This window comes from Pygoscelis adeliae, unplaced genomic scaffold (genome assembly GCF_000699105.1).
Source record: "Pygoscelis adeliae isolate BGI_AS28 unplaced genomic scaffold, ASM69910v1 Scaffold170, whole genome shotgun sequence".
Taxonomy (NCBI): domain Eukaryota; kingdom Metazoa; phylum Chordata; class Aves; order Sphenisciformes; family Spheniscidae; genus Pygoscelis; species Pygoscelis adeliae.
Genome location: NW_008824002.1, coordinates 2,699,320 through 2,714,478, shown reverse-complemented (window position 1 = coordinate 2,714,478; position 15,159 = coordinate 2,699,320).

Genomic DNA, 15,159 nt, shown 5'->3' with positions numbered 1-15,159 from the left:
CCTGCTTTCCCTGTCCAGACTTTCTGAAAAGCTTTTTTCCTTCCCTGAAGTACAGCCATCCGTGTTTGACAAATTCAGAATGTAACTTTTGAAAACTTGCTTTAATATAAAATAATCATGCATTTTCTCAGCATAGAGGAAACTCAGCATTTACCCTCATCCAGAAAACTAAGCACAGCCATCTTGGCTGGCTGAACAATTTTATGGAGATTTTTCTCACAGGGCAAAAAAATCCCTACTTTATGAATTATGACATTATGTATTGACATAAAATGTCTAAGCTTCTCAGTAGACGGGGTCATGAGCATGTAGGTGTTATTTTTTTGGTAAGATGCTAGCTAAGATTATAGTATGTGGGCAGCCTTTCTTTATGCATGTCGTAATATACTATGTAAATCAGAGGATTATTGGCTTGCTGGGTCATTTTTCTGCGGTGTCAGACCTGTATAATAATATATATACAAATAATACAGTTACGTTATTTGTTTACTTTTTTAAAGGGTACCCTTTGATCACTTAACAAACCTAAGTTAGGAGCAATACAAATAATTGAAGTGTGAAGCAAAACTGCTCAATGTGACATCACCTGATCTATGCTATTTTCTTTTTTTCATCCTTTTTTAAATATCTGTAGAAAAAACTGTGTCTTGCTAGAAGCAATAGGCAACAAAAGAGTGGAAAAGAGAAGGCAAACCAAACTTCAGTGTGACTATAGGATGGGGTTTTGAAGCCGTGACTTGAAACTATGATATTGCTTAGTAGATAAAACAGAACTTAAGTTCTCATTTAAGTTAGGAAGTTAGAAGAGGTTCAGTAGATTTTTGTGGTGTAGCTGAATCATAGAAATGCGTCATAATGAGTATACACACTGAATATAGCCTTTGGCATTTAATGCTTAGACCTATCCAGCTTCCAGGTATTAGCTATTTTAGGCTGCTTTGTGAAATTGTTATGGGCCAGACTTAACTGCTTCGCTAAATCCACGTCCCATTCCAACTGCCTGCATCAAGTCAGCTCCAAATCTGGGATAAACTAGACTGTTTTCTTTCCAAATGAGGAGTTTATGTTTCTTTTCAGCTGGCTTACTTTGTATTTTAAAATCAAGATTTCAACAGCTAACTAGATTAATTATTTTTCTTTACTCTCCTTGCTGGCAATACTCTTCAGGGTTTGGTTTTTTTAAAGCTTTTAACTAAAATTGGTAAAAAGTGCTTACTGAGGGGAATGTGGATTATCAGTCAAGCCAGTATTTTTTTAAGACACTGGCTATTTTCTACTGAAAATATAGACTGTTTCATGCTATAGCAGGGAAGAAATACAAGGAACTGTTGCAAGAGGATTTAGATGAGGTTTTCTTTGGCTTGGTTTTCCAAAAAGTTTTATCTTTTTACTTGTTTTCTTCTCACTGCAGCTTTTTGTAAAAAAAAAAGATAATAATTGTGTCTGTAATCATCCTCTGCTGTTACATGCTCTGGTGACGTTGGTTGGCATCAGTGAAGCCACCTGGATACCTTGGAAAATGTTCCCATGTTCGTGTAGATAGATGGTAGAATTGCCCAATGTAATAGCAGATGTTTTCTGTCTGATTTCATTTCCATGTGGATGTGCTTGTTCACTTGTTTTGTACAGTTTTCTTTGTGGTGCAGCTACAGACACAGAGATCAGTGCGGAAAAAAGTAAATACATTATTTCTTAAAAGAATAGTGCAGAACATGACAGAGCCCTCCTGCAGAAAGGTGTTTGGCAAAATGCCTTTTAAAAAACTGACTCGCCTCTGAGTGTTCCTCAGTGAGAGGGGAAACTAAGCGGCTTCTATGTCCTGCAATTGGCTTCCCCTGAGTAGAGAATCCTGTTCTAAAGGTCAAAGTAAGTACAGAGAGATTTTTGCAGAATCAGCCCTAATTGACTGAATTCTATATAAAGACATAAGTATTGGTATTGAGCATGCGATGAAGTGCACAAAGGAAATTTCTTTAAGAAGTAGATTAGCATGATATTTTTTTTCTGGATAAGTACAAAATCCACGTGAATTAATTCTCCATGTCCTCCTCCTGCAGAATTCCATCACCACTACATACCATTTGCAATTTCGTGTATGAACAGATATTCTACAGCAGATGTCCTCATCAAAGTCGTCACCTTACAGAGCTTAGCTCATGTTTTATTTCAGGTTCTAAAGAATTAATCATATATCTAAGTCCTACCATCAAAGTGCCTGAAGAAAACTGATTGTGGTAATAGACTTCTTTTCGGCCCAAAGAAGTGTCACTGAGTCATTTAGGATTCTTTCCCTGCCTGGTCATTAGAAACAGTATAGCATTGTTACTTGATTTTAATGTGAATTTTCATCCATTACTGTCTTTGTGTCTGAAACATCTTGCACGCTGTTTCTCTCCCTCTTCGGAACAAAAAGACGATGCACGGGACGCCACGGGTGTATTTCTGAAACCCTCTGCAGATACTGTCATTTGTATGTATAGTTGCTTGGCTGTTTCTTGTCTTAATTCCTCTGAGATCTTTATGGCTGAGAAGATTTAAATCTTCCAGACTTTGTATGTCTTTGTGCTGGAAACCTGTTTTGTAACCTGTTAACATTCCCTCAGTGGCCATTAACTAATGATTAATGATGCCATTCAGATACAATATTTAATATATATAATACCTTGAGGCTTATACAATGTTTTACAAATACTTTAACATTTGTCCCGCTCTAAAGTGAAGACTTAGGCATGCAAGTTAGGATGCTGAGGGTAAGAGATGACAAATGAACAAAGCTATAGGAGAAACAAAATGTGAGACATTGCAGGCCGGTCGTGTTGATGTGAACATATACTCTTATTTTGTTTTGTGTTTAATACTAAGGCATTAATCTTTGATTCTAAATTGTCTTAATGAAAAATGGAGTAAGATATAGAAATATATATTGCAGCTTCCACCTGGTGATGCTACTTATTCCAACTAAACAATTTTTACTCTAATGGTGATAACTGAGGAAAAGAAAACCCTTTCCCATGAGCATCTTATGCTACTGATTTTATTTAGCATAGCATTGCTGTTTCTTGGAATATTTCCTGCATTTCTTTTTGGAAGCTCGTCCTTCAGAGAGACATGCAGCTGCAAACATAAAATGCTTATTTTGCAAGTGCCTGGAACTTGCTGAATCATTCTGTCTTTGCCAAATAAGTATTTTTTATATGTTTCTACTCTGAACTTGAGGAGTAGTAGGAGGTAGTACATTTTGATAGCATTTGAGTTCCGAAATCAAGCTATGATACCTAGATGTGTGAAAATCAGCTCTTAAATTAGTTTCTTGCCATGACTGAGCTCAGAAGCTTGTATGTCATCTGCAAGATGGATTGCCCTTTGTGTTGTTTTACATGTTAGTGATTGTTATAAATGACAGTAAGAACCATAAAATTTAAACTTTCCATGTTAAAAAACCTTTCCAGTTCCATTTGTCTGTGTGCTCATGTTCAATCAGCCATGTAAAGTGTCTTATTTCAGATACGTTCAATTGTAGTCAGGCCTGTAATTTCCGTGCTTATTTGGAGACTTTATTAAATAAATCATGTAGCATTCACAAAACATCTTTCTGTCGTTCCTTCAAGTTGATTCAGACTTGAGACCTGTTTTAATCATGATACTCTTTAGAAGAGTTGTTGATAAAAATGATGGACAGTGTACTGCCATTCCTCTTGATGGAAGCTTTTTAACCTAAATATCACTTTGGGAAAAATGAGTTTAGCTGACATAATAAAGGTGATTTATAAACTCCAAACCCCATGTACTCTACTGCAGTACAATCTGCATCACGTTCACCTCAAAAGTTCATCTAACCTGATCTCTAATAAAATAATAAATCACTGTATTAAGAAGAATAATTTTTATCTATGGGTTGCAAGTTTTAGAGCTGCACAAAAGGCCTATTGTTCTTAACTGAAGTGCCAATATTCTCAGTTTTGGTGAAAATGTACTTCTGCACAAGTTAGTCATATGTAATAGTGCAGGACTGGATGACTGTCACTTTTTATATAAAAGACCTCAATGAACACAAGTCCTCTTTGAAGCAAGAAATATCCTGGCACAGACTTCAGGAGATTTCCTGCTTCCAGACACTGTATTTTTAAAGGCAGAATGGTCTATGTATGAAATGATAGCTTACAAGAACAGTGCAAGAAGGACAAGCTGGGCCGTTACTTGGCATGAAGTGCAAGTATTTGTATGTAGGACTGAGAACGGTAAGCCATCAGAAATTGTAACCTTCCCTGTACCCATCTGTCCGTCCATTTCTCCATTTCACTTTTCTCTGCAGCTTCCATAGAAAAAATAGAAAAGATAATCACCCATTTTCTTATGCTAGGAAAAAATCCACCACCTCACTTCAGGCATCAGACGTGCACATAAAACAGATTAGGTTGGTGAAGGCATCCTGCGTAGTTTTTACTATGAACTATCTTCTTATCTTTTGAACGTTCAGTATGCCTGGTATCTAAATTGATCAGTGAAAATCTTTTATAAGCCATTTATCAGATTTTTCCTCCACATGCCTTTGCCAATTAAGATTTCCCTGGCAATTTCCAAGTCTCCTCAAAAGATGCTATAAAGAAGAAAGGCTGACACGAAGATGTTTGAGACATCTTGCTTAAAGGGCGATCTGTGCTACCAATGACTGGCGGCATACCCAGAATAGCAGTCTTCTGAGACAGCTTCAGAGTTTATTTTTCACAGTCACTGTGAAATGAGACAGAAGGAGACAGAGGAAAAAGGCTTTAAATACACACAGGTTAAAATATGTTTAGGATGCAAAAGTGCTAGCTTGATGAAGGAAAAATGTCCAGGTGAGCATTAAAACACCTTAAACCCATGGGGCATTTCCAGGATCATTGAATCACTATTAGGTGATGATTGTCAAGCAATTATTTTAGTAAGTAATGAAATCTCTCAGAGTACTAGCTTGTAGAGAGTGACCTTGTACTGGATGATTATGAGTTGATTCGGTATAAATTTAGCATAAGGATAAACAAAAGTAGCCTTATAGTTACGGGTCTCTCTTTCAAACTGTGACACGTCAAGGCTGGCTCCATACTAATACATCCAGCAGTGCCTGGCGTGTTCCCGGGCACCGGACTCATCTTCTATTCCATTAAACTGCTGCAGCAGTCCCTGGCGCACTGTTGGCTGGTGCCAACCAAGCGTGCTCCCAGACAATTCCCAGGGACAGTTTAGGGATGAGAATGCCCCAGTGATCATTCCCATTGGGCATTTTGTATGTCGTCACAGCATTTTGGCATCTAGGAAATTTTGCTGTAATAGATGGAGGCTATTGCATGCTCATTAGCTTGAGTGCACAGGAATATTTTTGGGCATTTAGTTTAGCGGTGTGGATGTCACCTGTGGGAACTGATTAGAGTTGGAGGAGTGCGGAGTCTTGAATTTGGAGGAGACCAGGCGATTTCTTTGGGCAAAGAAGTTACACCTGGCAGAGATTTTTATTAAAAGCCTTTGCTCCAGTCCCCACTGTTAGAATACTCACATTAGGAAAGACATCTGAAATAAGTGAAGAGATTACCAGAAATACCTAAAGTAATAGGACTGGGTTATCTGAAGAAGTTTTAAGAGAGGTCAGAAAGAGTAAGAACAGTTTAAGAAAAATCAACCTGCAGTAGATTTTCCAAAAGCTATTAAAGACCAAATTTTTTTTCCCCACACATAAACATATGAATACCAAACATGAAAATGCAGAATTGGTGATTAATGACAGCTTAGTTGTAACTCAAATAGTCAATGTAACTCAAAAAGTCAATGTGTATTTTGGTTCAGTTTTGACAAGGAAGTCTGGTGAATAAATTGCAGAAGGTTTCCCCCATAAAGCAAAGGAGATGTGAGGTAGGCAGGAATGTGGATGAAGGAGATGGCATTACCTAAGGAAACTTTACACTGGAAGAGGAAGTCCAAAATTGTATTTTTCAAAGATCAGTATTAGGACCAGTTCTGGTTTAATAGACAAATAATGACCTTGACACAAGGAGTGGAAAAGTCCGGTGAAATTAACTTGGTGATGCAAAGTTAAGATAAACATGAAATAGTGAAAGAACTGGATGTGCTTGAGGACTGGAGTTATAGAAATAAGTCTGAATAGCATAAAATGAAAAGCACTTAAGGCACTTAGAAGAAAAATTTAGGACAGCAGCAGATCACAGGGAGACCCGTTGTTTTGCTTCCAACGCCGGCGGATAGTGAATGCCCCGTGAAGACTGAAGATTACACGTATAGTGTATTTCACTAGGATACTTGTGTGGCCTCCAGAAGTTTGTGGGTCAGGGACTCCCTTAGAAACAGATGATATCTTTGCATTTCATATCCTTTCCAGCAATTTATCTAATCACTTTGAACTCATCTAAACTTTGGCAACCATAATATTCTGTGGCAGGAATTGTCATGGTTTAAATAAACATTGTGTAAAGAATCACCTTTTTTTTTTTCTTAAGCCTGTTACCTGTTAATTTCCTTTGTTGCTTCCTCATTCTTATACTATGAAATGTAGTTAGCAGTTGCTCATTAATTCTTGCTCTGAACTGAGAGGCTCGTAAGCTATCATACAAGAGAAAACTCAAAAAATTGAGCTTCTTTCACGTAACGAAATGAAAGTTGAGGCAGTATGTGACTGCTGTTTATAAATACAAGTGGGAGAAGAGCTTCCTCCCAAGAGGGAGAAAAGCTGCTTATAAAAAACAATGCTGGCACCAGAACAAGTTGAGAAAATTGGCAAGTCATAAATTTAGGGTGGATTGTGAACATTTCTAGTTTCCGAGCAGCAGATCCTCTTGACAGTCAGGTCAGAGGGCTGTATCCTGCACAGACAGTGGCACTGGCCAGTGTGGTATGAGTAACCTCTGCCTTAGTACTGATGTCTGTGAGGATAACCTTGATAGGGAGTCGCAAGCTGGTCTTTTTATCCCCTCCAAAGAGAATGCACTTCATGTGCTGCAGCATAAATCTTGCAGAATAGGAAAGAAGTCTGAGGGAAATTATCTTAAATAGAATATCCTGTGTCAAGATACCTGAGCTGGCATTGCAGACGTTTTTAAGGTCTCTGATCTTTAGTTTCTGATTTTTTTTTTAATAGAAAAAGAGGGAAAATGTGTAACAACCTTGATTACGGTATTTTATGCTAAATACGGTTGTTCCTGCCAAAAACTTCAAGTTGGCAAAGAGAAGCTTAGATGTCTCATTATACTACTGCCAAGAAAGACATGATTTTGAAAGCTCTACAGGGCAGACCCAGAGGCTCTCGCTGCCAATCTGTTCTGGTATTCACTGCAGAATGAGCAGAATCAGTTTCTTTGGAGAAATGGTGCTTCAGGCTTCTCTGGATGTGCACTGAATAGATTTTAACAATGATGTTTATTTACGTAACGACACTGAGGATCTTGGTTTTGCTTTATGGCACAGACTGTACTGGATTTTAAACAGGCCGTACTAGATTTTAAACAAACCAATAGAATTCAGAATATGTGTTTGTCTCTAAAAGCATATGTAAGAAAAATTGTAAAGCAGTGCTGCTAAAGCATAAAGTGAAAAATGAAGACCTGAAATCCCACAGTACTGTCTCTACAAGAGGATGCACAAGTTTTCTAGAGGAATAAGCTGGTTACTTTAGAATTAATAATCATCTCTGTCCTAAGGATATGTTCAGTGAGAGGCATAATATTATATTGAATATGTAGGCAAAATGTATGCCTAGAGCATATGTTTCATTTTGTTGGTGATTCATAATCAAGTCGGAACAGCAGAGAAATAGACCTGTGAATTCTTCAGATTGCTGACATTTAGCAAATTAATATGAATTTTTAAGTTGCTTCCATAGTGGACTATGAATCAGTCAAGACTAAGAGACAGGAAAAAAGGTTCTAATGTGAGAGCATTTACCCAGCCAACCAAACAGGAATGAGCTTAGCATTCCTGGAGTCAGAAAAAACCCCCAGGAAGAAATACAGTGCTTGTTGAGTAAAAATGCGTTCCATCCACATTTCCTGGAGTAGCTCATAGAACACGTTCTTAAAGAAAAGTTAGATTTGGCACTGATCTTGGAGTCTGAAGGCAGAAAGTAACGGTCCTCAATAGCTATACTACAAAGGTATACCTCTCAGTCCAGAAGGCTCATAGATCTCAACGAAAAAGGAACTTTTGTTTACTTACTCTTGACCTCCTGCATGCCAGAAAACCATCTTTGAAGATTTCCATATTGAGCCAACTCAGCATACTGCTTACAGAAACATCCAGTCTTGACCAAAAGAGACCTTATAGCAGAAAACTTAGCACAGTCCCTTGTAATCTGCTCTGACAGCTTGTTAACTTCATTTTAAAAACATAATCTTAAAAAAATGCAATCTAGTCCTTACTTGAGCACTCATGCTTTTATCTCTTGGAGAGCCTGAGTTGGCTAGATTGAAAAGTCTGCTAATATGAGATATTTTCCTTTCATATGGAACAAGTGGATCATGACTTAATTGCCTCTTAAACTCCTTCACTTGAGGTGCCTTAGTCTTTCATTTAGTCTTTCGCTTGGCAGAACAAGGTCATTTTCAAGGTTGTTCTTGCACTTCCAATTTTTATTGTCTCGTTTGTCATCATTGTTTGCAAAACTGAGTGTTAGTTTTGGACATAGTTAATGCTATTTCTCTATTCTTGTTCAATGTTAATAACAACCACCTCATTTCTTAGATCTTCTCCAGGAGTTCATATTCAGGTAATGAAACTGCAATGAAAAAAATTAATGCATGTGGGATGCCTCATATTTCTCCATATTTTTATGTGGAGGTGATGAAAGAAGCAAAGAAACCTCAGGCTCCTCCATTTCTTCATCTCTTTCCAAAATCATTTCACTAAAAGTCTGCTGAAGGCGGGGAGGTTACATCAGTATGGCACTTCCATGTTCTCTGTCTGCCATTTGGAGACAGTGCCTTCAGTGGTCCTCATGCGTTTGGGTTCTGTGGAAAAGAAGACCAATGAGTGCACAAATTGAAGCCACAGTTACTTTGTATGAATGCTCACTACACACCATGTAATATTCCTCTGGGAGGAATATTTTATAACAGGCGAAGGATCCCGCAGGAGCTACACATACTGAGAAGATTCTAATAAGGAGTGGGAAATAGTATAGAAGTTTTGGAATTTCTGACCATGATCAAGTCTAATTCCTATGCCAGAAAATGAACATTTTTCCCCCACGCTCTAGTGCTTGGAATATCCACAGGAAGATGACGTGTCTGCTGACTGTAATGAGGCAAATCTGTCCGAAACTGTAGGGAAGGATAATTTGTGTGTGATTCTTAAGGCGATACATTTTTCTGCGCAGCTCTGATCTTGGAGTTCTTATGATGACAAACTACTGGAAAGTTAGATGAGTCCTACCTGCCCTTTCCAATTTGCATTTCCCTCTTTGATAGCTCAGATTTGAGATCCCGGAATTGGGACGTTACAATGACTTCTGCTAGGAACAAATAACTGACTAGGGAACACGTCAAAGCAAAAAGCCCTTAAAACACCTTAGTTCATTTGCTTGCAACTGATGTCATCTCAGCCTGTAATAGAAATTCTGTTCTAAATCCTTCTTTGCAACATTACAAAGAAAACTGTACCTTTCAGAAATGTGAATGCCAACTGAAAAAAAGGAGTCATGTTTTCCTCGAGAATTTATTTTGGGACAGTAAGACTGGTAGCTCTTTGTAGACATACTATACATGTGACAATTATCAAACCCGTCGGAAGTTGATTCTAACATTGTGTACTCACATTGGGGCAGCCAAAGCTGAGATCCTTTGTCAGTTTTAATGTCAGCCAGCTAAAGTCTACTAACCAGCCAACTGCACATCTCTTTAGTAGCATTCTAATTCATGTACTGTAATTAGGCTTGAATACAAAATATTGATTTAGTAGTAATTACATTTGTGTGAACATTAAGATAATGTTTCAGGAAATCTGCCTAGATTCAGCATGAGGTTCCAGATAATGAAATGTTCCCTCTATTGCCGTGTAGAAGAGCTTTTAAATAAAACTTAGTCTATAACTAACATAAATTTATTTGATCCTGTCCTCTGACTTGTTTGGCTTGAGACACTCTACCAAAATTGAAATGTATTCCAGCGGTCGATCGTGGCTAATTAGAATACACCAACTTTTCATGTGTTTTGAGATCATCCAGGGAAAGGATGTGTGAGACCTATAAGAAATAAGGCAGCATTTAAAGAGCATTCAGTAATAGCCATAAGTCTCATTAGTTGTAGAACTAAATATACTGCAGATAATCTTTCTGTTAAGCAAATTTGTAGCTACTCTGTTAGCCTTAAATATTACACACTTAATCAACACATGCACACTGCAAGAGCATGACATCCCGTGATTCCTGGGTAACAACTTATTTTCCTATTTCACTGTTGTTACAGTATTTTTAGAATTTCACATCTCAAGATGTGCATAAATACGTTTTATATGTTTACATTTATACTTGTTTATCGTAGCTACAAGTATATGCAAGTAACACGGTCTGGGCATACAGGAGCATTTAGTCTTAACTTGCTTTTAATCTAAATGGCTGGTTGATAAACTTTATTTCAAAGATCTGTTACTGTAAAAAGGGGAACCAGTCAGAAAATGGTGGAGCGATATCCAGAGCAATGGTTTAATTAAGGATCATCATGGCAATCAAATAACTCAGAACTGAAATAACAAATATACAGTTAAATCAGACATTCAACAGGAATACTTGTATTACCAGTCCAGGTAGTCTGCGTGCAATTTGTTCCTTGAAACATGTTTCATATCAGGGTAAGCATTCTGTGTCTTCCAGGGGTAAATAAAATCATATTTGATTTTTAATTTGAAGCATGGTGTCTGAACTTAGCCACTCATTTCAGACCAGGAGTGTTTAAGACGCACATGCTATTATGGGTAAGATAAAGTAAATGCTACTTGCAGAGGTGAATACACCCTTCACATTGCCTCAGGCAGAAGCACCTTGAGTAGATACTGTATCTGTTGTAGCTATTTAGCAGATCCCCTGCCTTCTGCTTGTTGCACTGCAGGGGAAGAGGAATTCAGGAGAAGATACACACACACACGTATACACATATATATGTATATATTTGTATGTATGCATGTGTGTGTGTGTATATTTATAAAACATATTAAAATAAACTTGATTTACATAAATTCTGCTTGTATTCAAGGCAAGAAAGCAGATCTGAAGGTCTGAATATGCTATGTCTGCTTCCTTGTCAGGCTGGGAAAATCCCAAGGACAAGGGAATTTTTTTTACTCCACCTGAGCTTTGTAAAATATAGTGACTGCTGATTCTCCAGCTCCCCTTACCCCTTCACACAGGACAACAACCACAGATGAGCAGCTGACAGTGAAAATCCAGGTATGGCTCTAGTCTGTCACAAGTTAGGAAAGCTGGAGAGATGAGGCAAAGGTGCAGCTATGTATAACTCAACTCACCTGGGCAACTCCTCCTCGCTGCAGGAGTCTCTAGCAAGACTTATAGGAGGTTTGTATTCTATTTATGCTTTCCAAGGCAGGATCAAACTGAGGAACTATAAACCTCTGGCTGGTGCCACAGTTCTCTTACTCACACAACAATATAGAAACTGCCATGTCTAATCACACCTAACGTCCACCAGTGTGTCTGCCGTGTTGGATGGTGGTCAGCTCCAGAACTTTCAGAGGAGGAAAAAGATTCCTGTAGTTGGCAGACTTAAGCCGACCTGCCCAGTCCCCATAACAAGTTTCATTTTGATGGCTATCTATTAGCATAGTGCTTAATATTTGAAGCATCAGGTGAAATATTCCTTTAGAATGAGAAGTATAGCTGCATACACTATCTCTGAATTGCCTTGAAATATAGAAGATAGTTTTTACTGAAATAAATATTAAATGTGCTAAGCATATTTCCAGGAATATGGAACAGCGCTTAGTTAGAAATTCACATGTTCAAATAAATGTCTCTTTGGAGATTCACTATGAGTGTATGTTCAAAACCAGTAATGTGAGTAATTTACTGGAAGAGATGACTTCATCGCAATAGGGAATATGTATTTTAAAGAAGCTTCCACATTCCGAAAGGTTCAAATAGCCCTAGTGAGTAACACATTTATTGTTCTACATTATGTCTCAGCGTGAACCTTTGCCTTCTGAGGAATATCATCTTGGATCCTCCTGAACAACAATAACAAAGAAGGTAGATTAAACTTTCTAAAATTCAGTTTGACAGACCCCAAAGAGCCCACTTCCATGCATTTTTCTGTGTGCCAGATTATGCTGTCACTGTCCTCCTTTTGCCTTGATAGTCATACTGCATGAAGAACTGCCATTTTGATTTCTTCCCAGTGAGATGTAATTAATCCTTCTACAGAAAAAAACCTTGACTAGAATACCCCTTGCAATGTGCTGGCTTTGTTTTATAAAGGACAGTGCTTAGAGGGTTGCTAACTAGTCTTCTCATCCTTAACCCCAACACACTAATGATGGAGAAGTCTACTTTGGGATTATTCTCTGTGGAGGTGCATGAGAGCACCCCAGTTGTGTGACAAAACCAGAGAGGGGGATACAGAGCCTGGGGAGGCAGCTTTCCAGAGGAGCTATAGGGCGGGTGCTACTCAGTCTGCAAATGGGAGGACCTTCAGGTCATGTTCTCAGCTGATTTTATGTGAGTGTTCATGTATGGTCACGCTTATGGGACAGAATTAGTTGTTTTCTGAGGAAGATGAGGAGGAAGCACCGTGGACGGCCCATCATCTTCAGCATCAGACTGGCTGCTTGTTCTCTGAACTAAGCACCACAAGCTGATTTGCTCACTCGCTGCCATTACAGCCTGTTTCTTCTCTCCTTAATTTACATGCACTTTCTCTGAACAGGCTATTCAGAAAATGAGAGGGGAAGAGGGGAGTATGAATATGTTGTGAGAGAAAGATTGTATCATCAATTGAGAATGGCCAAAGAAAACTCTTATAAAATACAATTTACCCAATAACCCACTTTTCAGACAAATCTCAAAACATACTGAGGCACAACATAATACTATTATAGCAATAACATTGAAATGTAAAAGCAGGTAAAGTAAAGCAGGGGAGAAAAGCAAGGTAGGTGTTAAAATCCCTAGCAGAGGATTGTCTGACACCTTTCTAGCTGGGAAGTACAAATGAAATATCCTTCCCAGAGCGTCAGTGCCACAAATACGGAGGCAGATATCAGTTAAAATCAGGTTTGGGACCTCGGGTAATGGTGCAATCCTTTGACGTGCTGAACAGGAGTGGAGTTGTTCAAGGCCTCCCTACGCTATTAGAAAGGGACGGGGCTCTTCTTGTCCTCGTCCCACAGCTGCTGGGGAGTGCAGCAGTTGGGTGGGAGCTGACCCTGCCGAGAGGCTGTCCCTGGTGCATCCCTCGAGCTGTTGTGGTCAGCCCAGCCTGTGATGAGGAGAGGGGACGAACTCCCCTCGATGGTCAGCCGGGTCCATCCCATGTGGCTTTCCTCTGTGTCTGAGAAGACACAAAACCAGATGGCTGCCACTTGCTTTTATGTTAAACTGTAGTGCAGGAGAGCACTAAAGCTCTTAGCGTCCCCCGGCACCCCAAGGAGGTGCTGCTGCTCCCTCACAGCATCTACACAAGGAAGCACCTGACTTCCCCCAAGCACACCTGGATGGCATTAACTCCAGGGAAAATGGTCCTCGCAGCCACCTCTTCTCCGTGGCCATGGCCTCTGAGTGGGGAGGAGTGTTTCCCTGCTGGGCCTTGGGCTGGTAGCAAGTGCAGATGACGCCTGAGTTTGGCTGTGTCCGTGCCAGGCAGTTTCTGTCCCATGGTGAAAGGGGTGCATGCAGGACAAGTGTTCACCTGGTGACCCTGGTGGCTCCCACTGAAGGAAGACAGAATAGCTTGGCTGAAGCTGAGCCCTTGCAACATCCTTAACCACAGCCTCAGTACAGCAGGATGAAGAGCCAAAAATTTCATTTGCCCCAGGGAGTTCCTTAGACTCGCTTCAAGATGGGCTTGCTAATATCTGTCTCATTGTCACTCCCTGCTTTGTACAATATCAGACCCCTTCCCTGGTACCAGAGAGCAGCAAAGATCAAAGCTGCCCAAAAGAACAAGTATCCTTGTTTTTCTCTTGGCTTAACCTGGGGATCACCATCCTCAGCCCGCCTGGGCATGTGTGTCCACCAGCACTCTTGCTCACACTCCGCAGATGTTACCTAGGGGAGCTCAATCCTTGCACTGGCAGGCTGCGGTTTGCATCAGGCAGAGGCACAAAAAGAGCCAGAGGTGGCTGTTTGGAAAGAATGAGCCTGAGGCTCCATTTACAGAAGGATTATGCACCAGCATATTTTGTTCAGGGTGTGATTTTTTTTTTCCTTCTTTGCCTAATGATATTAATGCAGTCCCTCAAGTGGACACAGCTATATCAGGATGAAGGTGGATGTGTTGGTGTAGTTTACTCCTTGCTGTAATTAAGGTAGCAGAGTTTATGTTCCTTGATTAGGAAGAGAATGTCTCCAACTCTCCAGCCAACTATAAGAAAGTACACACATTGCTGCCCCAGCTTCTTGTAACTAACCCATGAGGTTTTCAACATCTTTTCAGTACTGATCGGGGAAAAGAGACAATAAGGAAGGACTGTTTCTCATGATTTTCATGAGCAAGCTAGGCATTCAAAGGCATGCCACAAGCAAATAGCAAATTGCACAGCTGGACCTGCCTTTAAATCAGTTCTGGAGTTAAAATGTAAATAAGTAAGGCCTGGCTTAGAGTACCTGCTGATTGGTAAAACCAGGAGGGCAGCTTGGGCTGTGGGACAGAGAAAGAAGGAAAGTGCTGCAGGCAGCCTCCAGCCCTCCAGTTGGGAGGCGGCTGGAGAAGGAGCCAGCCGGACCGATGAACACAGCAGTGGGGTGAAATGCAGTGGGAAGAAGACACAGATGAGCTGCCCTACATAGACTGCTTTTCTTTGATAGCAGCAGTCAGTTACCTATGGTGACGTTCAAAGCCTCCATGTTTTCAAAACCAATGACCCAAAATTCACCTCTGAGCTCTTACAAGCAGAAGGGAATCGTGTGTTTACCCTGTGCTTTGCTAACAGCTCTTCACACCCAGGCAGTTC